Raw genomic sequence first — 27,907 nt, 5'->3', positions numbered from 1 at the left:
AGTGATGATCAATCTTCCTCCTCCACCTCCGACCTTGATGAAGAATCAATCAAACTAATCAACAAGGTGGAGAAGATGATCCAAAAGCTCAATGTCAAGGGTGTGCCCATCCAAATCCAAGATCTCATTTTCACCAATCAAAGAAATGAGCAAAGAAAGAGAGGAATGCTATGGATGCGGTGAGTTGGGGCACTTTGTGGAAGTTTGTCTAAATAAGCCCACACCCAAGACAAAGAAGAAGAAATGCAAGAAACAAGCCCTCACATCAATAAGGACATGGGATGATTCTTCAAGTGAAGAAGAAGACCATCACAAGAGGCGGGGGCACAAGCACTCATCATCAAGCTCTTCTCGTGTGTGCCTTATGGCACGAGGAAACGAAAGCTCATCCTCTAGTGAGAGTGATAGTGATGATGAAATGCCTTCTTATGAAGAAATTGTGCAGCAAAATCTTAATTATGCTAAAGTTTGCACTAGTCAACAAAAGAAGCTCAAAAAAATAAAAGAAAAGCTAGGTAGTTCACAAGAAGCATATAAAATTTTGCTTGAACAATATGAGAACTTTACTAATCTCAATGTTGAACTATCTACTAAAATTGAGCAACTTGAGGCTAGTGCAACAACAAATGCATGCACAATCAATGATGAGCAACTTGTAAAGAAAAATGAAAAATTAAAAGAAAAGTTAGCTAGCTCACAAGATGCTTATAAACGTTTGCTTGCTAAAATGAAAATCATGTGCAAACATTGTGATGAGCTAACTAATAAAGTTGCTAATCTTGAAGCCATTAGTATAACCCTCACCAAAGCATCTAAAAAGAAAAGCTCTATCTCTAATATGTCTAAAAAGGATACCTCTACTTCTTGTAATGATTTATGTTTAGACTCATCTTTGTGCAACCAAGTTTGTGTTGAGAAAGTGGTTGTAGATACATACACACAAGAGGTTGTAAAGGAGAATGAGCAACTCAAGCAAGAAGTAGCTCGCCTCACCAAGGACTTGACTCGAGTGAAAGGCAAGGCAAAGCAAACCCAACTTCATCAAGGTAACAATGTCAAGGGAGTGAAGAAGCTTGATGAAGGACAAACCATGGTTTGCTACGTGTGCCACAAGGAAGGGCATAAGTCCTATGATTGCAAGGTGCAGAATGGGGGAGGAGCAAAGAAGAAAGAGAAAAAGCAAACAAGCAAGCTCTCCAACACCTACACCAACAAGGTGGACAAGAAGGCATCCACACCATACTTGTTAAAGAAGAAGAAAAATGATAAGGTGGTGGCCACCAAGGTGAACAAGCAAGCCAAAAATGGGGTCAAGCACTTTTGGGTGCCAAAGGAAATCATTTCCAACATGAAGAGCACCAAGAAGGTTTGGATCCTGAAAGGGAAGTGAGAAGTCCAATGGACTTCAGGGGAATTTGGAGACTTGACAAAGTTTGGATGCATTTCATGGGGTGCATCATGATGGACAAAATCATTGCCAAGTGGGTTAGTGAATACTATGGACCCAAATTCCCCTCCCCATGTTAGGAACTAGATTCAATTTCCTTCAAGTAGTATCAATTTGCATTTCCTACAAGTGGGATTTCTTACAAATTGGTATCTTTAAGCATCTAGTTACTCTTCATGCCTAGGTTTGCATTTCCATGCTTGTATCTTTTGTCATGCAAACACTAGGTATATCTTATGGTAGGCTTGCTTGGTTTCATTCTTAACCCTTGGAGCAAACCTACATGGTTTAAAATTATTTAGGAGCACGGCACATAGCTTGTCTTTCAATTGTTCATCTAATATGTGCCAAAGTCCAAATTGTAGATAATTTCTCCCGAATATCGCTTTCAAAAATGACTCTCACATTCATGTGATGTCATCTTTCATGTGGTATTTTTATTCTAAAATAAATGTGCATGTTTCCTACAAGTATTCCATGCTTGTGTGCACAAATTTAGTGGGAGGTTACTCTACAAGTTAGATGCTTTGAGACTAACACCTTTTTCAAGCTTATCATGTGTGTAGTAGTCTCATTGCAAGGAAAATGGAGTCCCCGGAGTTAAGCATCATACTTCAAATATCCACCACCTATTGCAAGTGGTAAAAATCAAATTGGTTTCCACATGTGGTATTTCTAAACCGATATCATCATGTTGATTTCATTTTGATATTTATATGCTTTCTCCATGCATTATATAGATTAAATTCCCTTGAGCAATAATTTGCCAAATGTGCATATGCTTTGCCTTCTACCATATGTATGCATATATTTAGGGGAGCTTAATCTATATAATGTGAGAGTCAAATTTTGTGACCTATTTCACTCTACACACAAAGGATCACAAAGTTTGACCCTCCCTTGTGCTACTAATGTCTTCCTTTTTGGTGTTTGATTCCAAAGGGGGGAATTTAGAGGACCAAAAGCAAGCATTAATTTATAGGACCAAAAGCTAGATCATTTCCAAGTGGTAATAGGTCTACAAGTAGTGTCTACAAGGGGTAATGGTCCGAGAAAGGGAGGATAGTGGATTATGGATTAGCCTACAATAAGGGCGGACTTAACAGGAAGCATGGCTTAAATCCATAATACCACATCGGGACATTTGCAAGGGCAAGATAAGTTTTTATATAGTCTTACAAGTAGTATATTTTAGCATCATATAACCTTGTCCCTTACAACTGCAGTGCATTGCATCCTAGCAAGTAGGTAGTTTTTAAATTTCAAAATTCTATTATTTGCTTGCTTTGTTCATGTTGTCATCAATCACCAAAAAGGGGGAGATTGTAAGGAAAATGGACCCTTGGCCCATTTACTTTGGATTTTGGTGTTTGATGACCAACACAACCAAATTGGACTAATGAATTTACAAGTGATTGTTTTGTAGTTCAATAGGGTGCAAGACGTGTCTTGGACTAAGGCGACGTGATGATCCAATGATCAACACCACAAGCAAGACCTTAGGAGCATAAGAGAAGACCCAAGATATCAAGCAAAGTCCAAGCACGAAGATAGGAACCAAGCCATATGCAAGATCACGAAGAAACGAGCCCACAGAGGTGACCAGATGCTGGAGAAAAGTGACCGGACGCTCCGATCAAGAAGCTCAGCAATAGCATGCGTCAGCAGCAGCGACTAGATGCTGAACAAGCAAAATAACCGGACGCACCGATGGCACTATTCATTAGTCTGGCAACACATTCAGTATTGACCGGACGCTAGCGGCAAATCAGCTGGACACAGGACAACAACGTCTTATCGAGTACAAATAGGTTCCAGAGCGGTGAAAATGCGACCGAATGTGTCCGGTGACATGTGACCAGACGCTGGCAGCGTCTGATCAGTTGATCGCGGCTCTAACCGTTGGGATGACCAGATGCGTCCAGGTCAGGACGTGATCAGCGTCCAGTCAGTAGCAGAAAAGCGGGATTTCGTCCCCAACGGCTACTTTCTCACTAGGGCTTATAAATACAACCCCAACCGGCCAAATGAGTAGGGTGGAGCTGAGGAAACATATCAAGGGTGTTGATACACCATTTTAGTGATCTCCACTTGCATAGTGCTTAGTGTTTTATTAGGCGATTAGCGTAGGTGCTTTGCGAAGTGCTTAGGTTAATTAGACCACCGCTTATGCGCTTGCTCTAGGTTTAGGCCTAGTGTTTAGTGAGATTTGCATACCTCTTACCACTCGGTGCTTGCGAGCACCATTGTTGTACATCGAAGGGGCTTGTAGTCTTGCGAGATCACACCAACCACGTTTATGGTGTGGCTGCCACCATGTACCAAAGGGAACAAGGCCCACGGTGTTTCAGCCGGAAGCTTAATAGTGAAGATGGTGGGGAGCATCTAGGAGAGGCTTGCTGAAAGGCACGTCGGAGACCCACTTACGTGTGGGGAAGGCCTGAGGTTATCCATGGAGTTACCTGACCGAGAGATTGGCCCTTGCGAGGGATTCCTTGCGAGGGGCTCCAACAAGGACTAGTGGGAAGCTTGCGCGCTTCTCGATACCCCAGTAAAAATACAAAGTCGTCGATGGGAGTTTGCATATCTCTACCTTGCTCTTTAGCTTCTGCATTTACTTTGATTGTATTACTCCTTTTGTGGTAGAGATAGCAACACACTAGCAAAACCGTAGTTGCACATTTAGATAGTTTATCTATTGCATAGGTTTTGCTAGGGTTAGAAAAAGAGGCCATAGTTTCGAGTTAGATTTTTAAGTTGCCTAATTCACCCCCACCTCTTAGGCATCACGGTCCCCTTCAACTCCAACTCCAAGAACAACGGAACGTAGGGAAACACTACAATGTTTCTTGTAGACCTCATGTTCAAGCGAGGACCAACATAGTGAAGCGAATAGGAAAAGGCGAGAAAGGAGACCTGCGGATCGGATCTAGGCACCTCTGCCGCAGCACATGACTGGACACAGACACCAATGCTGCCGCGCTCCACTGGGAAGACCCGCCGCCTAGCCTCCAAAAGGATGCATGTGCCACCATAGCACACTGGGGATTCTCTGTTGCCGTCACCACCGCAAGTCCAACGGGCATAGATTTGTTTCCACTTGCAGGGGATATATCCAATATATAAGTCAACCTATCCACACAGAGAACATATACAACCTATCCACATAGAGAACATATACTAGTCCAAAGACATGTCAACACAACCAGGCGTCTAGCACAATGGTGAAGATGGTCTACTCCTTGCTTTGGGTTCCGGGTTTGACTCTCAGGTCTAATGTTTTTTAGTCTAAATTTATTAAACACCGGCGACAACAAGTGACACTCAAGCCATCGGGTCCCACAGGTCAGACAAAGATGAAGAAAGGTCCCATAGGTACACAGTGACACGTAAGTCAGTCGGATCCCACAGGTCGGATGGAGAAAGGGTCCACAAGTGACACTATAAATGTCCATGCAGCCTGAGGCACGGTGGCCCAACATGAAGCACAGCAATTTTGACCCGAACCAAGCACGACAGGGCCTGATGGTTAGTGGGTCTAGGATGCCCAGCCCGAGGGAGCAGGCCATGCCTAGGTCCGCTGCTCAGGCCCTTGGGCTGGCACGGCATGGCCTGGCCTTCGACGGTCGGCCCAGCAGCGGCTTGGCCTCCCCCTCCCCCTCCTCACTCCTCCTAGCCTACCCAAGGCTGGCTTGCTCCCTTAGCTGGCCTGCCACCACCCACCCCCTGATCCCTAACTCCCTTCCAATCCCCCCTCCATATCTCTCCGTAGGCTCCCAGTAGGTGCGACATCGTAGCTCCCTCCCCATCCCTCCCGCACGTGTGATGCCACAGCCTCACCCCCTCCTCATCCCTCCCAGCTCTCGCAGGTGCAACGCCGTAGCGTCTCCCCTCCAACATCACTCGCGCAAGCGCCATAGGCCGTAGCTTCTCCCCTCCGCATCCCTCATGCACGGTCCTCGATCTAGTCCCCGGATGCACTGCCGGTGCCGTGCGGGACGCCCCTCCCTCCCCTTGGCCCTCGCACACGGGCATCGATGCCATGCCCCCACGCGAATGCCCCCTCCTCGCCTCCACTCCTGATGGCCACGACGGCGGGGGGTTTCACGGGCTGTAGAGACCCAACGGGCGCGTTCGGGTGGAGATCCAGAGCACCACTGCTCCTAACTCCCTTCCCCTCCCAGCTCTGCGCCACGGACGCCGACGCCCCCTCCATCTCCTCGCTAGTGTCAAGGGCCCCAAGGGCAAGGTCACTAGCGGCCACTGCATCTCTGGCTGCTCGCACTTCCTCCCCTTCCCCCTCTCTCTGGCTGCTCGCGCTTCATCATGAGCCCAGGCTGGCCCAGCACGCTGGTATGGCCGTGCTTCTTGGGCTGACCCTTCCTAATAAATGGACGAGTAGGCCGTGCCTAGGCCATAGGTCAGCCACGGTGCCCACCTCGGCACAGCCGGTAGGCACGACATGCCGTGCTGACCCGAACCCCATCGGGTCGTGCCTAGCACGGGCTTGTGTTGTGCCGGGCCGGGCTGGCCCGTTGGACTTCTATAAGTGATATGCAAGCCATCAGGTCCCACAGGTCAGATGGAGAAAGGGTCCACAAGTGACACGTAAGCTGTCGGGTCCCACAGGTCGGATGGAGATGGAGAAGGGTCCTATAGGTACACGTGACACGCAAGCCACTGGATCCCATAGGTCGGATGGAGATGGAGAAATTTGCCATCGGGTCCGACAAGTCGGACACATGACACGTAAGCTGTCGGGTCCCACAGGTCGGATGGAGATGGAGAAAGATGTCGTTGGGTTCCCACAAGTTAGATGGAGAAGGGTCCACAAGTACAAGTGACACGCAAGTCGTCAGGTCCCACAGGTCGGATGGAGATGGAGAAAGGCCCCATAGATATATGTGACACGTAGGCCGTCGGGTCCCACATGTCGGATGAAGAAGGGTCCCATAGGTACACGTTGCATGGAGAAAGGATTGAGCGGAGACTTTTATGACGAATTGCAAGCGTCACGGATGAGTAACTGCATGTCCCACAAGTACACCTCGGATGGAGAAAGTACCGGATGGAGATCTAAGACGAAGCTCCATCGTTACAGATCGTATATTGTTTGTCACAGATTAGTAATTAGTTCAATGACGAAGCCCTGTTCGCCATAGTTCTGAATAAGATCGTCACAAACGAGCAGGAACAGTCGCGTGAGTGATCTGTGACGAAACCATGTGCTGTTTTGTAATGTTTTTTTGTGACGATACCCGATTTCATTATAGATAAGGGGGTTAGAGGATCGTCACCGATGATCTATGACGAAACCGAAATTTTCGTCGTAAAAAATGATTTTTTATGACGATTTCAGATTGGTCATTAAGATTTTCATCATAGAAATGGATATTTCTAGTAGTGTACAATGTTATTAAATCTGATCATAGCCATCTAGACATCTCCTTGAAGATAAAGAATTTACCACTAAAGTTTCTTTATATTAGCAATAAGGGGCATCCAAACAACACAACCTACATTTAAAAGAAGAACACAATCACAGTATGCCCATACAGGACCCCATTAATTGCCTTGAGTGAGTTATGTACATTAAAAGAAATCTTCTTTCTGCCTCTCTATCTAAGGCCATGCCCATATAGGACCCCATTAATTGCACTAGGTATATAGAACAATTGTAGTATGGTTGTTCATTGTCAATCTCCAAGTTACGTCTCCCTTTACCTCTGGCTAATTTCATCAATGTGAACCCACGCGAAAGTTAATTCTTGTATTCGAGTAGCAGATGTGAACATTTCTCCACAATGTATAGGGGTTGATTCAATCACCATTACAACAACTCTTGCTCCATGGTTTCATTTCTCCTTTTGATGAGCTCAAAGCGATGAGGCGCAATGCTTCATAGAGAAGTGGCCTCCAACCAACTTTTTTTAGATAATGAAAGAAATATCTGGCTTCATCCTCCAACAAGAGGATTCAGACCAAACTTATTACATCTCAAAACACAAAACACTTGAAGGGAGTTTACGACAAGTATAACTCAAAACCCGGTTCCAGAAAAAGAGGTCATCCAGATGACACAAAAGAGTAGCATTGCCGCATTTTTCAGCTTATGGCATGCCTCAATGATGATTGATTGTTGCACCTCTCATCGTTGTAATTAGGCCCAGGATCGGAGCCGGTGTGTACCCTTGAAAGAACCTGCAACAGATTTCGTTCTACACTTGTCAACACTTTGTTCCATGTTTGCCAGATTGACCTTCAAAAAGCCGTTGTGCCTAAAGGTAAAAAGGATCTAAAAATATTATCACTCATAGCATACCAGGTATTAAATAAGTGTGAAACATTTAGAGGTGCATTAATTACCAGTACCATATGGACTGCCCTCCAACCAACTATGGCGCCAAAACTTTGTTTTTTTTATCATGGCCATTGGAGACAATATAGAAGAGTTGAAGAGAAGTCGGTTGCATTGTAGGAAATCCATTATGTAGGATGAAGGTTGTGTTTTATGGCAAAATTTTATCAAAATATAATATCCGAGCCCAAGGAAAAAGATATTCCAGTAGTAATTTATGGTAGAGAAATTAATCTATTCTTGGAAACCAGTATAATTTTACCAAGGAAACAATGATAGATGAAAGAATCCAAACTCCTGGGTTAGAGTATTTGTACTGTTATATATATATATATATATTTTTTGAATTTGATAGCAAAAATACCTGTGCATTGCAACGGGAAATACAATGCCACAATATTATAAATATGAGTGTGTTGCATTGTTATCTAAATATAGTGTCACCATAATATACGTATGTACCAGTCTCTAAAGATCCTCTGTTTTTTACCCACTTGGAGATGGCAGCGAAGACAATGGGGAAGCTTTTGCTCCATTGAGCTCCGGGCAGGCGCGGCCATAAGAGAACGCATCCAGGGTGCTATGCATGTGAGCATGACATTGTAATCACCTCCGCATCCGCCAATGTGGCCTAGCCCCGCACCTCCTCGAGGTAGACCGAACAAAGCATGAACGAGGCCTCTGATGATGGCGCGCTCGCGGCCTCCACCTCGCCGTGAGCATCGCCAACAGTCGTCGCCGCATCCAACACTGACTGGCTTGTGCCCGGCGCACACTGGTGCCACTATCTGATGGCACCGCCGCCTGATGTCGGAGTTAAGTTGGAAATTTAGAAATTGCATGTTTGTCACTAATAGGATGCCCAAAATCAAATGTCGATGAAGCAAAACCGAGTTAGAATCTCTAAGCATATTAAGAACTGATAACTATCTACGGTTGATCTGTCCTAATTTCCATCCATTCATGTACCACTGAAATGTAATCTCTAGCCGCACGTTCTTTCTGTAACTGTACTGTGTACAGCATGCGAATATAGATCAAATGAGTCAACTCATCTGCACTACTTCTCTCTGGTCTCTATATAATTCGGAAGACAACCATCTCACTTGCTATTTGCTCATCTCAAGTAGGCAAAATATGCGTCCTGGCCAGCAGTCACCTATACACAATCAAGAGGACAAGTATATTGATCAAATGAGTATAATCCTTTGTAATTGTGAGATGAGATGTTTGACCAAAAGAATTGTTATATGGAATAATACACTATAATCTTGAAGTATTTTTCAGGTTTGGTTTCTCACACATCAAAAGGAAAACAGTGCTCTGTAGTTGTGCCGTGCGAACAATCGTCTCATACCGTAAATGCAAGAAACAGGGTAGTATTCCATCCAGTGATCAGTGAAATAACTGTTAGTTAGCTAGACCTATTTAGTACACGTATCACAATTACATCCTAAAATCTAATCTATATGCCTGTAGCAGCGAACATGTAGAAATCAAAGAAAATGGGTCAAGTATGACTCACCATCCTATGGCAACTTCAACAATTAACCAGAAATTGCGTGTTTTTATATATAAAAAATGTCCCATCTGAACATCCCATTGTATGAGCTACTTCATGAAACAAAAATTGTAACTTCATTGAGCTTTTTTTTGTTGCAGTATTTTTTTTTTCTCTCGATCGCGCAAAAGGTTTGCATGTCTTCGTATTAAGGTAGAGAAAATGTTCAATACAACACGTCTTAGCAGCACTCTAGGGGGCCAAAAGAGTTTGTACATAGCTGCACGGACCCTCCTAGCTAGTGTACTATAAACTATGTTGTTATATTGAACACCGATCAACCCGAATTGCGGCGCCGCCTAGGAGGCCTATGCCCGGACTGCCGCTGGAAACAACTCATGCGGCGACTGCATATGAGCACGGTCACCGCTGAACATTCTTCGTACGCCTTCAGGGCCGATGTCGATGGAGATGGCATCTCGCTGGTAAGTCCCAGGTGCTTTATAACAAGATACTCACCTCGCTTGAAAGCCGGGATATGAAATATGCTCTGTGCCGCTATCCGCTTGCTTCGCATGGTAGTGTGGGCAGTGCGCATCTACCGTAGGCTGTATCATCTCTGGGCAGCTATAGGAGAGGCGGCTGCCTCCTCTTTGTGATTCGCTCGGTGAAGTGCTTGAGGCATCTCTCGACCGAGGTCGTTTGAGGTGATAGAGTGCGGTTGACGACGTCCGTCGCAGCCTTGATCGTCGTGTCTCCCAGGTTGGTTGCCCCTGCCATCATGGCCTTGATCGTCGCGTCTCCCAGGATCACCGGGTCTGGGCGCACCTTTGCATCCATGACGTCGGGCTATCCCACTTGTAGTGGTGTGGCTTGCGGCGGCCCCAGCACAGACGACAACGGAGGCGAGTCTGTCGTCCACTGGTCAGCCTTCGCAAGAGAACGGGTGTCCACCAGCGATATGTCCACGTCCGGAGAGGCGGCGCCGGGGCAGGCAGGCTCCCAGGCACTGGTGCCCTTGCTGGGCGGGTCACGACGAGCAAGGCGGCGAGCTCCTTCAGCATTGGGTCGACCCACGCGGAATACCCTGCGCTCGCGCATAGCTCCAACACCAGCGGATCTGGCTCGGGGCAGTATGCAGCAGCAGCGGTAGCGGCGCTGCCGTCATAGTCAGCATGCGCACCCATGCTGATGTCCCTCTTCGGTTTACTCTAGCGCCGCCACCGTCGTCGTTGGGTTCCGCTGGCGCCCCCCGTGGTACCCTGCACGGCCCCATCCGAGCTCGGTGGACCGCCGTGGGGCGCGTGCTGGGAGGCCGATGGGTTGCCACCACAAGCGGAGTGCGTTGGCCAGTCGCCACCCTTCCCTGCCAAAGCATGCGGTGGACTGCTTGCAGTTTATCTTTCCTTAGTACATTCCAATTTTAAACAAATTAGATTAAGATATCTTACATCTTACAAATTAGACAGTGAACAACATTATATGCATTAACTTTAGCAGAATTTGTTGATGGATAGCAAGGTATCTGATCTAACATGCAAATAAAAGAAAGGAAATGATTACTATATTCTAACACCTACCTTGCATAGAAAAACAAATGTTTTTACCAGCTGGTACTGGTGCACGGATCTTAGGAGATGGGCAAAATTGCCCACTGATGAGCAGTTCACTGAGTCTGGCCCGGAAAAAATCAGTTCAGTCAACTGTGAACAGTCATGCAAATTGGCAGTAGTCTCTCCCGAAATCCTACGGCTACGGAGCAAAAGCATCGATTCAGTGAATCTAATTGAATTGCTGATTTGTGAATATGTGAGTTAATCTCTGAGTATTTGACACAATGCAAGTCATGTCAATCTTTCCAGTTGTTGCACATGGATCATAGACATAAGAATTTACAAAGGAATTTGAACTCACCTGCAGCCTTGATTTGACAAAGAGACTGAGTGCTGGTTCAGAACGGTTTTGGATTTTGGATCTTTCGTATGAACTTTGTGCCACTTTGGATGAATATGGTGGCGAGTCACACTATTAAAAACTGAGACCACAATATATATGTCACACGATTGAGAATTAGAGTAGAACAAAATTGTGTTAAAAAAAAGAAGGCCGATTTTAACTGCATTCACAAAAATAAAAAGAAAGACCTTGCCACGGTTGAGAGTAAAGGATACACTCAACATCTTCTCCCTAAGTTGGAAGAGGAACTCCAGGACCAGGAGCTTCCATGTCATCGACAAATAGAACGTTCTGTAGTAGACAGAGAGGCTTCTGTATTTGCAAAAACATCTAAAGTCTCATATTTATTCTGTAGCATGGCAAAGTCATGAATTTATAATCCATCTGACCAATAATTGAATTACACCAGCACAGATCAGATCAGTACAAGTTCCCATTAATAATTGTATATACAGCAAGCATCTTCAACAGATGTGGTATGCTGCTGCTCCCTGCCCCTCACCGATCGGAGGTTGTACGCGTGGACGATCGGTGGGCGTGGTTTGAAGGGTGATCGGCGGCGAGGAGCCAGCGATCGCGAGAGGAGGAAGAAGAGGCGGCGGCGCTACAGTACCGTCGCTACAGTCGCGGTACTGTTCACGGAAAAGAGAAGGCGGCTAGGGTTTCTCCCGGCTCCCTGAGGAAGCCGGAAACAATAATTGTTTCTGCTTGCCATCTCAATAATGTTTACAAGTATTTATATGTCTCTTAACTAAAATAGGAAATATTCTAATAAATATTCTAATAATATGGCAATCAAGATAAGTATGGGCTTTTAGGGTCCTAGCCACTAGCGGGCTTGCGGCGTGAATAGCCCACGCCGGTCATAACATCTCTCCCCGCCTCGGCAAACAGCTCGTCCTCGAGCTGCACATCCGGGTAGAGAGTCTTGAAGTCGTCCAGGTGCTCCCAGGTGGCGTCGTCCTCCGGAAGTCCTTGCCACTTGACGAGGATGCGCCACACGCCGCGACGGAGCTGGGCGTGCAGAACCTGCGCAGGGGCTGGCAGCAGCCGCCCGTCCTGAACCGGAGGCAGCACGGCCGGTGTTGATGGTGGCGAGCCGGCGTAATTGTAAGGCTTTAACAGCCCCACATGGAAAATGTCATGCAGGCGCGCGTCCGCGGGGAGTCGGAGACGATAAGCCACCTGCCCGATGCGCTCGACGATCTGGAACGGCCCGGCGTAGCGTGGGCGCAACTTGCCCTTGGACGGCGAGGCGAGCGCATGGGTGGTTCGGTGGAGAAGTCGGAGTAGCACCCATGCGCCCACGTCGAACTCCACCTCGCGATGGTGCGCATCGTAGTGGCGCTTGGCGTACTGCTGGGCCTGAAGAAGACGCTCGCGAACCTCCGCCAGGAACGTGTTGCGGTCCCGCAGCATGGCGTCCACCGCCTCTGTCTGGGCCGCCCCGGCGTGGTGTGGCAGGAGGGTTGGCGGGGGTCGGCCGTACACAACCTCGAATGGCGATGCTCGGAGCGCCGTGTGGTACGAGGTGTTGTAGCAGTACTCCGCCCAGGAGAGCCAGTCGACCCACGAACGAGGCCGATCACCCGTCGCACAGCGCAAATACATCGCGATGATCTTGTTGACGACCTCGGACTGGCCGTCCGTCTGGGGGTGAAAGGCCGTACTGAGCCGCTGCTTGACACCTGCACATTTAAAGAGATCGCGCCAGAGGTTGCTGGTGAAGACCGGGTCGCGATCGCTGACGATGGAGCTGGGGAAACCGTGCAGGCGCACGATCCCGTCGAAGAAGGCACGGGCGACGGAGGCAGCGGTGTAGGGGTGGCTCAGCGCGATGAAGTGGGCGTACTTCGAGAAGCGGTCCACCACCGTCAGGACCACAGACTTGCCGTGCACCTTCGGCAGCCCCTCGATGAAGTCCATGGAGATATCCGCCCAGACCTGCGACGGAACGTCCAAGGGCTGAAGGAGGCCGGCCGGCTGTGTGGTCGGCGTCTTGTTCCGCTGGCACACGTCGCAGGAGCGGACGAAGTCGTGCACCAGCTGGCGGTCACCGGGGATGTAGAAATCCGCGCGGAGGCGCACAAGGGTTTTCTGGACCCCCTCGTGTCCAGCCGAGTGGGCCAGGTGCACCACCTGGTGGCGCAAGTCGTCGGTTGCAGGCACGTAGATGCGTTTGCCGTGGAGGAGGAAACCGGCGGCGGCTGCCCACGGCTCGCCCAGAGACGCAGCCTCCAGCTGCTGCAGCAGGTCGCGCGCGACCGGGTCAGCCGCGGTGGCGCGGCGGATGTCGGCGTAGAGGTCGAAGGAGGGCCCCGAGAGGGCACAAAGCGCCGCAGTCTCCTCGTCGCGGTGAGACAGCGCGTCGGCCGCCGAGTTGAGCTGCCCGGGGCGGTACTCGACGGTGAAATCGAACCCGAACAGCTTGCTGAGCCACTGGTGCTGAGGCACGGTGGACAGCCGCTGATCCAAGAGGAACTTCAGGCTGTAGTGGTCGGTGCGGACGAGGAACCGACGCCCCCACAAGTACGGGCGCCAGTGCCGGACGGCTTGCACCAGCCCGATGAGCTCGCGCTCATAGGCCGCCAGCTTGACATGGCGGGCGGCGAAGGGTCGACTGAAGAAGGCCAGGGGTCCCCCCCCTGGTGTAGAACGGCGCCAAAGCCGGTGCCGGACGCGTCGCAGTCGACCACGAACTGGCGCTCGAAGTCGGGCATCTGTAGAACCGGCGCCGACGAGAGCGCCCGCTTCAGGGCAGCGAAGGCCTCATCCGCCTCCGCCGTCCAGACGAAAGCATCCTTCCGCAGGAGACGTGTGAGTGGTGCCGCGATGGAGCCGAAGTCGCGGATGAACTTCCTGTAGTAGCCGGCGAGGCCCAGGAAGCCACGCACCCCACGCGGAGAGCGCGGTAGCGGCCACGAGGCGACCGCGGCCACCTTGTCGCTGTCCATGGCGACGCCGTCGGCGCTGATGACGTGGCCGAGGTAGGCGACGGAGAGGGACCCGAAAGAGCACTTGGACCTCTTCAGGAAGAGGCCGTGGGCTCGTAGGGCGGTGAAGACGAGGCCGACATGCTGCAGGTGCTCAGACCACGACGTGCTGTAGATCAAAATGTCGTCGAAGAAAACCAGCACGAACCTGCGGAGGAAGGGGCGGAGCACATCGTTCATCAATGCCTGAAATGTCGCAGGGGCGTTGGAGAGCCCAAACGGCATCACCAGGAACTCGAAGTGGCCGTGGTGGGTGCGGAACGCCGTCTTCTCGATGTCCGCCGGGTGCATGCGCACCTGGTGGTACCCCGAGCGGAGGTCAAGCTTGGTGAAGTACTTGGCCCCGTGGAGCTCGTCGAGGAGCTCGTCAACCACCGGGATCGGGAACTTGTCCTTGGACGTACGGTCGTTGAGCGTGCGGTAGTCGATGCAGAAGCGCCACGATCCATCCGCCTTCTTGACGAGGAGCACGGGTGCCGAGAACGGCGAAGTAGTGGGGCGGATGATGCCCTGCTCCAGCATGGCGGCGCACTGCCGCTCGAGCTCGTCCTTCTGCAACTGAGGGTACCGGTACGGCCGCACTGCCACCGGCGCGGTCCCGGGCAGCAGGTGTATGCGGTGGTCGTAGGGGCGGGCTGGTGGAAGGCCACGCGGTGTGTCGAAGACGGCGTCGTGCTGAATGAGGAGCTCGTCCAGCAGCGGGTGGTGCGGGTCCGAAGCGACCGCTGCCAGCGACCGCTGCTGGGAGGGCGCGCCCGGGGCGCCCACACATCGCCACGTGACGCGGCGGCCCTCATGCAGGAAGGACACGGTGAGCCCCTCGAAGTCCCAGGTGAGGGGGCCCAGTGTGCCAAGGAAGTCGACGCCGAGGATGAAGTCGAAACAGCCGAGCGCGAGGCCGACGCAGGTGATGGAGAAAGGCGCCCCGCAGATGTCGACGGGCACGTCGCGTGCGATGCCTTCACAGGGCATGCGCTCGCCGTTGGCCACCGTAACGCGAAGCTGGTCGCCCCCCTGAGGAGCGAGACCAAGGCGCCGCATGGCTGCGCCCTGGAGGAAAGTGTGGGTGGATCCGGTGTCCAGGAGGGCGAGGAGGCGCTCGCCCTTGATCGTCACGGGCAGGAGCATAGTGTGGAACGTCCTGATGCCTGCAAGAGCGTGTACAGAAACCATAAGAGCGTGAGCGTGAGCATCCGCTGCGGCGGCGGCTTCTTCGGGCAAGGCCGCGGCCGCGTCGTCGGCGGCGCCCTCCACGTCGTCGTTGAGGAAGTCGTCCGCCTCCAGGAAGAACAGGCGGGGGCACACGTGCCCACGCACGTACTGCTCGTCGCAGTTGTAGCAAAGGCCCTGACGACGGCGTTCCTGCATCTCGGCCGGCGAGAGGCGACGGTACTGCCGCACGGGTGCCGCCGGGGCTGCTGCGCCCGGTGCTGCAGCGACTGCGGCGGGCGGCGCAGGCAGCGCTGGTGCGCCAGCCGGGGCCCCGGCCACAGCCGCCCCCTGTTGGCGTGGGGGAAAGGCTGGCCGCGGGGGAGGGCGGGCGCCGCGCTGCGGAGGGGGTGCTGCCGCGGTCAGAGCCCGTGTTTCGAAAGCGCGGGCGAGGAACATGGCCGTCTGGAGGTCGGCCGGGGCGCGCATCGCGACGTCGACCCGAATGTGTTCCGGGAGGCCCCCGACGAAGAGCTCCGCCTTTTGGCGTGTGGAGATGTCCCTGGAGTGCGCCAGCAACGTCTGGAAGCGGTCCGCAAACTCCTGGACCGTGGAGTGGAAGGGAAGGCGTCCCAACTCGGCCAACCGCGAGCCGTATATAGGCGGTCCGAAACGAACACGGCAAAGTTCCTTGAAGCGCTCCCAGGACGGCATGCCCTCGTCCAACAGGAGGGCGTAGTACCATGTCTGAGCGGCGTCGGTGAGGTGGTAGGAGGCCATCCACGTCCGCTGCTCCACCGGAGTACGTTGGCCCCAGAAGAATTGTTCACAGTGTGTGAGCCAATTCAGCGGGTCGACCGAGCCGTCGTACGTCGCGAAGTCGATCTTGTAGGTCTGAGGCTGGAAAGGCGTCTCGCCGAACGTCACGGGAGCGGCAGCCGAGGGCGCCCCGCCGAGCGGTGGAGCTGCAGCCGGCGCGGACCCGAAGGTGGAGCCGTGGAAGATTGGGCCGTCAACGCCGCCATAGAGCGTTCCCGACGCCGGAACGCCCCCATGGCCGAAGCCCGCTGTGGTGGGAGGGGTCGAATGGACCGACGGTCGTCCTGGCGCGGAGGAGTAGACCGGCGGCGCGATGTCGGTGAGCCACGGCGGAAGCGGGGACGGCGAGTGGGGAAACTGGATCTCCTGGATGGGAACGCTGTCGTGGGGAGCCGCCGATGCTGGCGCGGTGTTGTGCGCTGTGCTGTCCTGCGGCATCCCGTAGGTGTAGACGGCGGCCGAGGCGGGCGAAAACAGCTGCTGTGGCCCCGGCGGCTGCTGCGGTTTGGGCGCCGGCGGTAGCTGCGGCTGCGGGTGAGGCGGCGCCCCGCCTGGCTGCGGTCCCAAGAGGAATGCGTGGACGCCGGCCATCATCCTGCCGAGGTCGACGACGGCCACGGTGAGCTGCTCGTTGGTCATCACCCCCACGGCGGAGGAGGAAGCCCTGGCGGCCAGCGGCAGCGATCCCGCGGCCGGAGACGTTGCGGTCAGCGCCAGCGATCCCGCGGGCAGAGATGATGGCGGCATCGGTGCGGACGCGTTGGGGTCCGGCGGCGGCGCTGTTGAAGCGGGCAGCGGCAGCGACATCGGATCGAAGGTGGCTGATACCAGGTTGGTATGCTGCTGCTCCCTGCCCCTCACCGATCGGAGGTTGTACGCGTGGACGATCGGTGGGCGTGGTTTGAAGGGTGATCGGCGGCGAGGAGCCAGCGATCGCGAGAGAAGGAAAAAGAGGCGGCGGCGCTACAGTACCGTCGCTACAGTCGCGGTACTGTTCACGGAAAAGAGAAGGCGGCGAGGGTTTCTCCCGGCTCCCTGAGGAAGCCGGAAACAATAATTGTTTCTGCTTGCCATCTCAATAATGTTTACAAGTATTTATATGTCTCTTAACTAAAATAGGAAATATTCTAATAAATATTCTAATAATATGGCAATCAAGATAAGTATGGGCTTTTAGGGTCCTAGCCACTAGCGGGCTTGCGGCGTGAATAGCCCACGCCGGTCATAACAGATGATTCCAAGAATAATCTGCAGGAAGAACACATCTTCCTAACGATGATTCCAGGATATTCAGACTGAACTCTTCTGCCAGGAGTATATTTAGGTCCTAACTGAACGATCATGGTCAGAACTCTAGACTGGGGATGTTGTATGGAGGAAGGGTTGGGTCAAAGCCACACCATTGCAGCAAGATGGTGGCACCCAGCACACAAGGGAGGGGTCGTCGGCTTCATTGTTAGGAGGGAGAGGACTACTATCGCCTAACAAAAGGAGGATTTGTGGAGAGGAAAAGCGGAAAGATTGGGGGCACCTGTGCAGAAGTGGCCATGGAGGTGTTGGCCGCCACCTCATGCCTGGAACTGGACATCGGCTACTGCGCTCCTGCACGCTGGCCACCGCGCTCCTTGAGAACCCCTGTACGAGATGAGGCTCGCCGTTGTTGTTTTTATAACAAGAAAGAAGATTCATGGGCTAATTTATAAATTATAATAGGAAAAAAAGGAATAGAGAGAAACCTGAATCGAACAGGTCATGGAGAACCAAGTTGATTCTGTTCTTGGAGAGAGAGGATTATTGGAGAAGGAAGAAAAAATCCTGGGAAAAAGGGAAAAGAGAGCAACCCGAATCGAACACATCATGGAGAAGCAAGTCAATTTCCATCCAGACACCGAGAGGCCGTGACGGATGTGCCTCGCGTGCGAAGTTCGGCAAGCAGTGGCGCCACCACGGTGGAGGAGGGAGCGGGGCCGTGGACAGCCGCCGGTCGTCAGGAGACTGGCGTAGGCGGCGCCCAGCGCGCCGAGGCTCTCGCGCGTGGGCGAGGAGGCGGAGCAACGCAGAGTGGGTGAGCGGGCGGCGGCGAGCGTGCCGAGGCTCCCACGCATGGGCGCGGCCACGGCGTCCCCGTGCCTCGGCAGCCTACCCTTCGATCCCGGCGTCCGCGTAGGCAGCGGCTAGCACGTGCGGCGGCGACCTTACTCTTTTTTTTTTCTTTTTTAACGGAGAGAGTGAGTGGGATTTTCTATAGAATCGTCGTCCACGCGAATCAGAGGGCCGCGGAAGGGCCAAAAGCCGGTGCGAGGGAGAGGGCCGCGGATGGGCCAAATGCCATAGAGTGAGACCGTTGGGCCAATAAATGGGCTAGATGAAAAAAGGCCCAGACCAAAAGAGAGGCAAAATTTTTGCCTCTTTGTTATTAGGTATAGCTATGGTCTAAATTCTACGAAAAAGAGAAGAGCCGTCATGAATGGTAGCCTAAATGGTAGATGCTTAAATATCGGGTTTGGGTGTGCTCTAGTGCGTATTTGATGTTGTATTTGCTTGTTTGATTCTGTTTGTACTGAGAATGACCTATGATCAGGTTGTAGCACTTCAGAACATCGCTAGTGCTTTTGTTCTTCGGTAAAGAGGCAAGTAAATGTAGCGGTGATTTACTACCATTTTGACTTGTTTTCATCACCTACAACATAATGTCTATAATAATGCCATACCACTAATAACCAAACCTTGTGATCTTTATTTATTCAACCTTATTTAATTGTGGTCTTATTTATTTAATTAATTATGATGATGTTGTTCCATATTGCTATATGTGGTTAGCCCATAACCTTAAGATGAAGTTGAAGTACCATTGGTCGTTTATGTTTATTTTATTGCAGCATGTCAAGTGCATTTCATCATTAATCTACATCGGAAGTTATGTCGTTGACCTATAGTCATGACCGTACCGTTACAACATGGGACGCAGCTCCACACCTTGTTGGGTATGCAGGCAGGAGACATTTTGCATTGCATTCATATGCATTCATGAAGTACATTGAAGTGATATGTCCATGTTATTATGAAGCTCTATCATCTGGCTAACTCAAAATTGGAAGTCACCTATTTTATATTGATATTATATCTTGTTTATTCTATAAGTGGAACTCCATGTTAAATTGTTGTTTAATTCAACTTGTGGTTTAAATAGCTTGTCAAAGCAAGTTTGCTTGCTAAGATGTTTCATCTCACCATTACTTTACTCCATCTAGGTACTTAATGCTTTCTTGGAAGGGAAGGGGTTTAGCTGCATGTCTCACACACTTCTTCAATTAGAGACTTCATGTGTCTAAAGTGCTTGGAAGGGATGGGGTTTAGCTGCATGTCTCACACAATTCTTCAATTAGAGAGTTCATGTTTTAAAGCATAATAATTTGGTTTTGTTAGTAGACATGAGAGAGAATGTTTAAAATGTGGTTGTTAAACTTATTCTTGTTGGAGTAACTCATTCTTTATTAGCATGTTCTTTAAACCTAGTTTGGTGCTTATATATCTTTCTTCTATGTTGCTTATAACTACAAAAGAGGTGCTTCCAAAATCTTTTTTTGTCATGTGCGGCTGTTGTTTGTGAAGTTGAGTAGGAATTATGACTATCTAGTGCCAATAGGTGATGATTAATAGGTGCATGTGCATTGGACCAAGTAATGTGGTGAGGACGCACTATATGACACACTGACTCTATAGAATCACGACACCACTACATCTGGTTGATCAATATCTTGGGCCAATTGCTTTCCCTAGACACGGAGCTAGAAATGTTTGTTGATATTTCTTATGTCTATTGGAGATTTTCGCGAGCACATAGAAAATATTGAAATAGCACTTTGCTCGGTGAGTATTCTAAGGTCTTTATTTATATTTCCTGTGAGAAAGCCTATGCCCAAGATAGTGAAAAATAGAGATTCTTGTGGACTAAATTCTCAAGCAATTGCATGGCCTTAGTCGGGGGTAAATACAACTATGGCATATGTTGCCATAAGAGCGATAAGTTGGGATAACTTGATCACTCAAGAAGATAAACAAAGCTATGAGAAGTGGTGTAGCTAGTGGGAAAGAGAGAGAGCAAAAGGAGACTTATGTAACTTCTACTTACCAAGCACAACTTATAGGACTAAAACTTAGCAACTAAGCTAAACCAAGATTAGAGGGGGATTCTCAATCACTTCAGGGTACAATCCGCCTAGCCAACCCAAAAGGATTAACTCGGGCAACGTTGCCATGAGCCCTACGATTTAAGAAATATGCCTAACATGGTGGAGTACAGAGGATGGACATGGCTATCACCACCTGCCACCTACCACTAACTATTCAGAGGCCTAGACATATGCACGGGCAAGATATAGCCTAAGCACCATGATTAAACTCACTAGCTACTTTGTTCTAAGCTCTGGTGAAATGAGATCGAAGCACCCTAACCAAACAGTGGAACCCATACAAGACAAAACCACACTAACCAAGATAGAATGATGCTACTAAGCTTAGGACAAGCTTTAGAACACACTTAACTAAGTATGCAAGTTTGGACTAAGTACTTGAGCAAAGTAGATGTATATTCCAAATAAACTAAGTATACAATAGGAAAGTTATAGAAAAAGAGGGTACAAGAGCTATACCAGACCCAGAAGACTCTTTCAGGCTCCGAGTAATGCTCCACTCTAACTCTATTCCCACTACTAGCCTAGATACTACACTAGAGCTCAAGGATGAGCTTGACCTTGCTAGATAGTGTTGCTTCTTGATTGTGATGCCTTCTCCATAGCTCAACACCCATTTATATAGTGTGTAGGAGCCATGGGGTACTTGTAGGAGTGAGTGGAAGGTTGGTGGAGAGGGTGGGCATCAGGCGACGCCTAGGGCATTGGTCGACCCTTGATCTCCACCACTAATGCTGGGCAAAAATAACCGAGAAATGAAAACTGAATCAAAATAACCGAAACCAAACCCGAAGTAACCGAAACCGAAAAAATCGATTCCAAATTTGGTTCATGATTTGTACTAACTGAAATAAGTCTGATCAATTTGGTTCCTAGGCTCGGTTAACCGAAGAACCAAAGGAAATGAGGCCCCATAGATAGGAGGCCCATGAATGAAGAGCTAGCCCAATTACCATCATATATAATGCAAACTTAAAACCCTAGACATAGCTCGTCCACATCTCGACATCCAACTCCCTTACACGGCCGCCGCACCTGCTTCCCATCCAACATCTCCATGCGACCATGGCTCCCTTACCTATTCTCCTCCTTCCAACTCTATGTTTCCTACGAGAGTGAGCCACTACAATGACAGCGTGGGAGCTCACGAGCGTGTGGTGAGTGTGTTTGGTGGTGGTGGGGCTCCCACGAGCATGGGCGGCGGTGATAGACCTCCTACAGATGCACCCGGTGGTGGTGGGCTGGTGGCGGCGTTCAGGGTGGAGATCCAGTGGCCCCTTTAGCGTGAAGGGTGCAAGTTTGGCGGCCCCCTTCAGTGTAGTGCACACTCCACGCAGGATGGATGTCCAGAGGTGGTGGCCCTCTCCAGCGGTGGTGATGGTCCCCTATGTGCATGACTGAGGTGAATGGATCTACATCTTTTTTGTTGAATTTGGTCATCGATCTGTGATTCTTTGGGATGTTCAATTTAGAATTTGTTAGTTGGGTTAATAATCGAAACCAAACTAAAAAACCAAAACCAAATTGCTCGATTCTCACTTTTCAAAAGAACCAATTGTTCAACAGTTCTTAGGTAACCGAATTTCATAGAAACCGAAGAACCAAACCGATCGGTTTCGGTTAACCGAATGCCCAAGACGATCCACCGCCTTCCCCTCCAACGCTTTGGATTGCTTCCTAGTGGTGGTTGCATGCTGTCCTAAGGCAGTTGGAAGTCAGTGGAGTGGTTGAGTGGCTAATGGTGGGCCCTTCAATCCAAAGTGAGGTCCATCCGACACCTTTGGATCAAACCAACTCAAACCAATGGCTAAGGGAGCTTGTGAGTGTGCTTCTCCACCTCTCCCATGGATTGGTGACACAACAGGGGCTAGGGGCATCTTGGGCAATGCTAAGTGGGGTCAACAAACCCCACCATGTGGTCCCAGACCTCTCTGCCACGTCCACTTGACTTCCTTGCCTGATTTTGAGGCATTTTCACCAAAATTTCCTGCATTCAAACAATTTTCCAAATACAAGTGGAACTAGCTCATTTGTAAATGTTATTTGCTACTTGAGGGGTGTTTTACCTTCACTTTGGTGGAATATTGATGGTCAAACATGTGGTTTAGTGTCCATCAATAGTCAATAGGTGGCCGCTATAGGAATCGCTCTCCACCGTGCTTTTCCCGTAGCCAGCTGCCTTGCTACAAGGTGACACCCAGACACCTCCTGTGACCAGTCCTGAGGCTTCCTCCATACTTATAGTCATGTATGTCATCTATTATGTGATTTTGTTATACTGCAAGACATGAATTGTGTGCACACTTATTAAATTGTGTTTTTCTGCAATGCATGTTCAGATGGATAGAACTTGGGTGCACAACACACAATTTTCTACTGAATATGTCAATGGTGTCAAAGAATCTATGGATTTGATTAAACAAAAATTGATGACAATGATGAGATTTTGTGCCCATGCACTAGATGCCTTAATCAGAAGTACCTACATCAGCCCAATGTGAAGAATTACATATTATTGAATGGCATGGACTGTACATATATTCGGTGGTTACATCTGTTGACACAGAATTTCGTCCCATGCCGAGGACACACGCAGCAAGCCGGAAGGGTCCGCTCGATGGAGCAGATCCACCTAGCTTTAGTGCAGGGATGGTCGATCCTGCGTAATCCTCTCGAGGCGTGCCAGTCAATTTGACCCTGCAATTGACAAGGAGAGAAAGTTCATCAGTAATTAAGGGTGGAACTTGCTGATGTTGCCAGATAGTTCCAAATGTACGGCTATGAGAGCCGATATGGAAGGAAATTGGCTAAATAGCCGATCCCAGTATATTCATGAGAATAAGTCAGTTAGAGCTCATGGGGTCGTGTGAAGAAGAATCGGTTATCATTCAGAATAAATATCATTTAAGCAAACATTAATCAATGGCAATAAGATATCGATGATGATTGGTTTATACTGAGCCAATGATTACAAGTAACCGAACTCCTGTTTATGTAAAAAAACAATTCAACACCGCTCAACCATCTAATAAAGATAAATCTAATGAACATGTTAGATCTCATCTATCGCCATGACCAGTGGAGCATGAGGCAGAATCATGCAGGCCGTAGAAACAACAATAGACTCGACAACCCTAACTCATTACTAATATTAGTGGGGCATGAGGCAGAATCATGTAGGCCATAATACAATAACAAGATCATGGGGCTAACACATCTTTCAATTTATCTCTACTTCAATGATCTCGTAATGTGAACTGTTCGTGAAAGCATTCGATATCGGCTAGACAGTCGATTTAGGCATAGCGCACAGTTAAAGTCATGCCTTCTCAGGAACGGATCTACCAACTAACGATCCCCACTCTATGGTGCCAATAGTGGGGTGAGAGGCAGAATCCCATAGGCTGTGATGACGGGACATGGAATGGTTCTCGCTAACCAATAGATCTACTCAAGATCAAACATGCCTTAACCGCACGCTATGCACAATTAAGATTGATATAAAACAGCCAATAAAAACATAACTCATCGTTTAAGATGTAGAATAGATTAGTTTAAAATTAGCAAACAATGGGTTAAATAAGATATAAGGCCGATCTAGATCAATCTCAATCGAGCAGAGTGATATTGTTGTAATTAGATAAATAATGAAAGCAATAAGCAATATCGGTAACTTAATGAATCTACCAAAGACTGTGATTCAAAGGTAGAGCCAATAACTTGACCTCAATCTAATTCAAGCAGTGGGGTGTGAGGCAGAATCACACGGGCCATACTTGAATTAAGCAAGAGTCAATAACTAGCTTATACCAGAGCTGCAGTGGGGGTCGACCGAATCGATGCAGCCATATGAATAGAGGTATAAACCAGGACGATACTTACAACAAGCAGTGGAGGTCGACTAGATCGATGCAGCTGTACTTGCTAAAGAACTCGCCGAGATCTACTCTACTCCTACTCCTAAGGGGTGGCCGGAGCCAAAAAAAGTAATTGACTTGTATTTGATTGATTGGTTGTTTCTTACAATAGCCAGAGTTTGGTATTTATACCCGGAGCCTAAACATGAATCCTATTTGAGCACGATTTGTTAGACTTTGGCATAAAAATGAAAATATTCCTAATTTAAGATAACTTAGACTCTAATCTTTCCCTTTTTGTAGAGTCCAACATGTTTTCGTCCTGACGTTGATCGTAGCCTTGTCGTTATCTGCTGGCACTGTCCGAAGAAAGTCGATTCCTAGATTTTGCGTCTGAATCAGCTGTTTCTATTTCGCCCGCAACTGATCCCTTGATGATATGATCCTAGGAGCTTCTGGGTCTCTGTAACTCTCCTTCCAAATTTTGGTGTAAACACATGCCCCCCAATTTTGAGACAAAAGAAATTTTATTCCAAAATTACCATGTCCGTGCTCCCAATAGGCCTGTAGTCATGGGTTAGAAATCTTGGGGTCTACTATTCATCACCATCCATATCAAACCATGAGCCCATGCTTCAAAACTTTTTCAGAGCATTATTGCTCCACGGGCATTTAGACTCATCCTTCCAAGCCGGCTATAAAATGGCTATCCGACCCTAGTTAGAGCAAATTCAACAATTCAACCATGTTTCGCTTTTATCTGCTTCCTCGAGTGTCTCCTATCCGGCTGGATCCTCCATAATTTATCCCTTTGCTATGCAGATCTTGAGCGGTTAGAAGAATTCTTGTGCATGGGGTAATTGTGTCACTTATTCTAGCATTTCGTTGAGCAAGAAGATCAGCCATCATGGTTAGAAGAATTCTTGTGATATCACCTGAGTCTTCTCTCCATGCTCACAAAGCTGTTTTAGTGTTTTGTGAAGGCTAGAATATGTGGACATCTTCCCTTTGTTTGTTCCATCAAATGCCTATTGGTAAAGCCACAAGCTTCTTTCCAGCGGTTTCCTAGTCACCAAAGGAATTAGCTGGGTATCTGCTAGGCAGGCGGCTCTTCCCTTTCTCTTGCACAATCTTATCAATGGGCCGATGTGACTTTGTTCATGATGACCCTCGGCCTTATGGGGATCTAGACTCCCTTCAATCCAAAGAGGCCTTGGTGGGTAGATATCTAGTCAATGTAGATTCTTCGTATCCGTCCCATGATGCTTCATAGTTTGGGGAAACGATAAGTTCAAATTTGTTACCCTTCCATTATCCGTCTCCTGAACTTCCGGAGTACCGTTCCGCTTTTGTTTCTGATTCCAAACTCACACCCCTGGCAAAATCTATCTTCTCTCCTTCCTAGGCTATATAAATGGGTCTCGACAGTTGATCTAAGGATAACTCACTTAGCCCCAAACCTTCTGCACCCTTAGCATAGTTCCTGCTTTCCCATAGGTCAGAGATCATGGAGAACAGCAAGAGGTTTCCTGAGAAGGTCTTCATTGGATCTACATCATCGCGTCAGCTCCTTCGTCATCAGGAGGGTATATCCCATGATGCCTCCGCTGCCTTGGGGAACAGGGCCGACTCCGTTCGGCCTTCAAGGCCTTCCTCATCGATGACTTGCCGCCAGCCCCCTTGCCATCAGATGAGGCAGATTGATAATGATGATCTACTTGCCTCCATTGATCGACATGGCTAGAGTCTCGCTGAGTGTCTATCCCTCACAGAATCGGCCCTGGCCATGGTTCGATGTCGATCACCTCCTATGGTCGATTCAGTGGAGGATAGGTTGGCCAAGGCCGAAGCCAGAATTATGGGTGAGATACCTATCGTAACCTCTATCTCTTTTCAATTTTGTCTCCGAGACTCTGATCACCTCCCCTTTGAATCTTTTAGATCTATCTGCTCAACTGGAGAGCCTTCGATCAGCTATGGATCATGCGGTGGGATTTGTCAATGCCAGGGGCGCCGTTCCGGTGGTTCGTTTGCATGACATTCTAAATCATGTTACGGAGGTTGCTCTCCATGGCATCCATCATGGCGCTGCCACGGCGTTGGCTGCCGCCCAAGCCCACTCAGGCCAAAATCTTTAGCTTCTTCCCCATGGTTTTCCAGACGCAGCATACCCTAGGGAGCATGAGCGCTCGGTCGAGGATTTCATGAGTGTCGCCAATTCTGTAGCTTTTAATACCTTGGCTGATGACATAGTAGACACGGTTTTCCTCGGCCCATAGTTTGTAATAGGCAACATTTAACAGATAATTTTCCTATCTTGGCACTATGCGCATTACTTTTGCTTATGCTTGCTTTTTTCGGCTAAAGAGCCGATTTGATATAGCCAATCCAGGCCCTTCGGTTTAACCAAGTCTGAAAACATGGCTTTTATTAAGAGAACCCTTTGATTTCCTACCTTTCAATTGCTCAGTGCTGTATTTCCATCGGCACTAGTGAAGTGGTGCTTCATCTTCCATTAATTGATGTTGCCTTTTACACGTCCTGAGGCATTCGCCTCTTTGCTTCATGTCTTCAAATACAAACCGAGGGCTTTGGCTTCAAACGTCTCTCTATCTACAACTGTTCCTTCGCATTCTTCTGTCTGCCAAAACCTTGCAGCAATTCCACTCCTCTTTTCTATAGATTCACTTGTTCCTCATGGCCGGCGAAGGTAATTAAGGCAAGCGTGCGGCAGAGGAAATCCCAGCAGAAGACATGCCGATGAACCAGTGTCCCCGACACATAAGGTAAGATTAGCAACCCTTGTTCACAATGATGGTCTGCTCCGACTTGCCTATAAGCTCATTGTGAATGACAGCCTTCACTCTTTTCCTAGGACTGGCAATCCCACTGACGCTGCATCTTCTACGCTGGCTTCATCGTTGGGTTCTTCCAACTCAAATGACAGTGATGATGCCCGTCACTTCTTTCGAGAATGGAGGGCGGCCGAGGACCGCTATTCCAAGGTGATTTTGAACAATGGTCAGCTGGAGATTCACTTGGGAGTCCTCTAGACTACTCTTAACATGGCGGAGGAGGAGACCAACGCCGTTCGAGCGCGGCTGGCTGAGTCTGATGCCGTAGTAGCAAGTAAGATGAGCTTCATGAATGTTTCCATCCTAGGTTTCCATTTCCTTTGCCTTGATATTCTTCTGCAATTTCCTAGCTGAAACGGTGCAACTAGAATCTCTTCAATCGGCAGTGAATGTGGTCGCAAATGTCATCAATGCAAGGGGGTCCTCCATTGATGTTCGTCTCCAAGACATTCTGGCCCACGTCCAAGAGATTGCTATCCATGGCATTCATCATGGTACGGCGGTGGCACTAACTACGGCGTAGGTCCAAACCGGGCATGATCTCCATACCATGGAGGTTGGCTTTCTGGTCGACGATGGCCCTAAGGGACATGAAGATCTAATAGAAGATTTCACCGCAACGGCAAAGGCCATCGTGGACATTACACCCGCTCAAGATATGGTGAACAAGGTCTTCGATTAGTTTGCATTTAAGATAAACCAATGAATGAAGACTCCTGTTCCTTTATGATTGTGTTTCAATGCAATGCCTTCGTGTATGACTGTGAATGTTTCTATCT

The 27,907-nt window shown here is 49.2% G+C and overlaps 1 long non-coding RNA gene across 1 annotated transcript; it reads right to left on the bottom strand.

The window, feature by feature from the left end:
• Positions 1 to 7,893: 7,893 nt before the first annotated feature.
• LOC136494186 (uncharacterized) lies at positions 7,894 to 18,439 on the bottom strand. Its single transcript, XR_010768537.1, has 3 exons — positions 17,960 to 18,439; positions 17,755 to 17,858; positions 7,894 to 8,964 (listed from the first exon to the last, which is right to left on the bottom strand). It is a non-coding gene; the product is annotated as an uncharacterized lncRNA (long non-coding RNA).
• Between the last annotated feature and the right edge of the window lie 9,468 nt (positions 18,440 to 27,907).

The sequence above is a fragment of the Miscanthus floridulus genome, chromosome 11, assembly GCF_019320115.1.
Source record: "Miscanthus floridulus cultivar M001 chromosome 11, ASM1932011v1, whole genome shotgun sequence".
Classification (NCBI taxonomy): domain Eukaryota; kingdom Viridiplantae; phylum Streptophyta; class Magnoliopsida; order Poales; family Poaceae; genus Miscanthus; species Miscanthus floridulus.
This window is presented reverse-complemented; position numbering and strand designations above follow the sequence as displayed.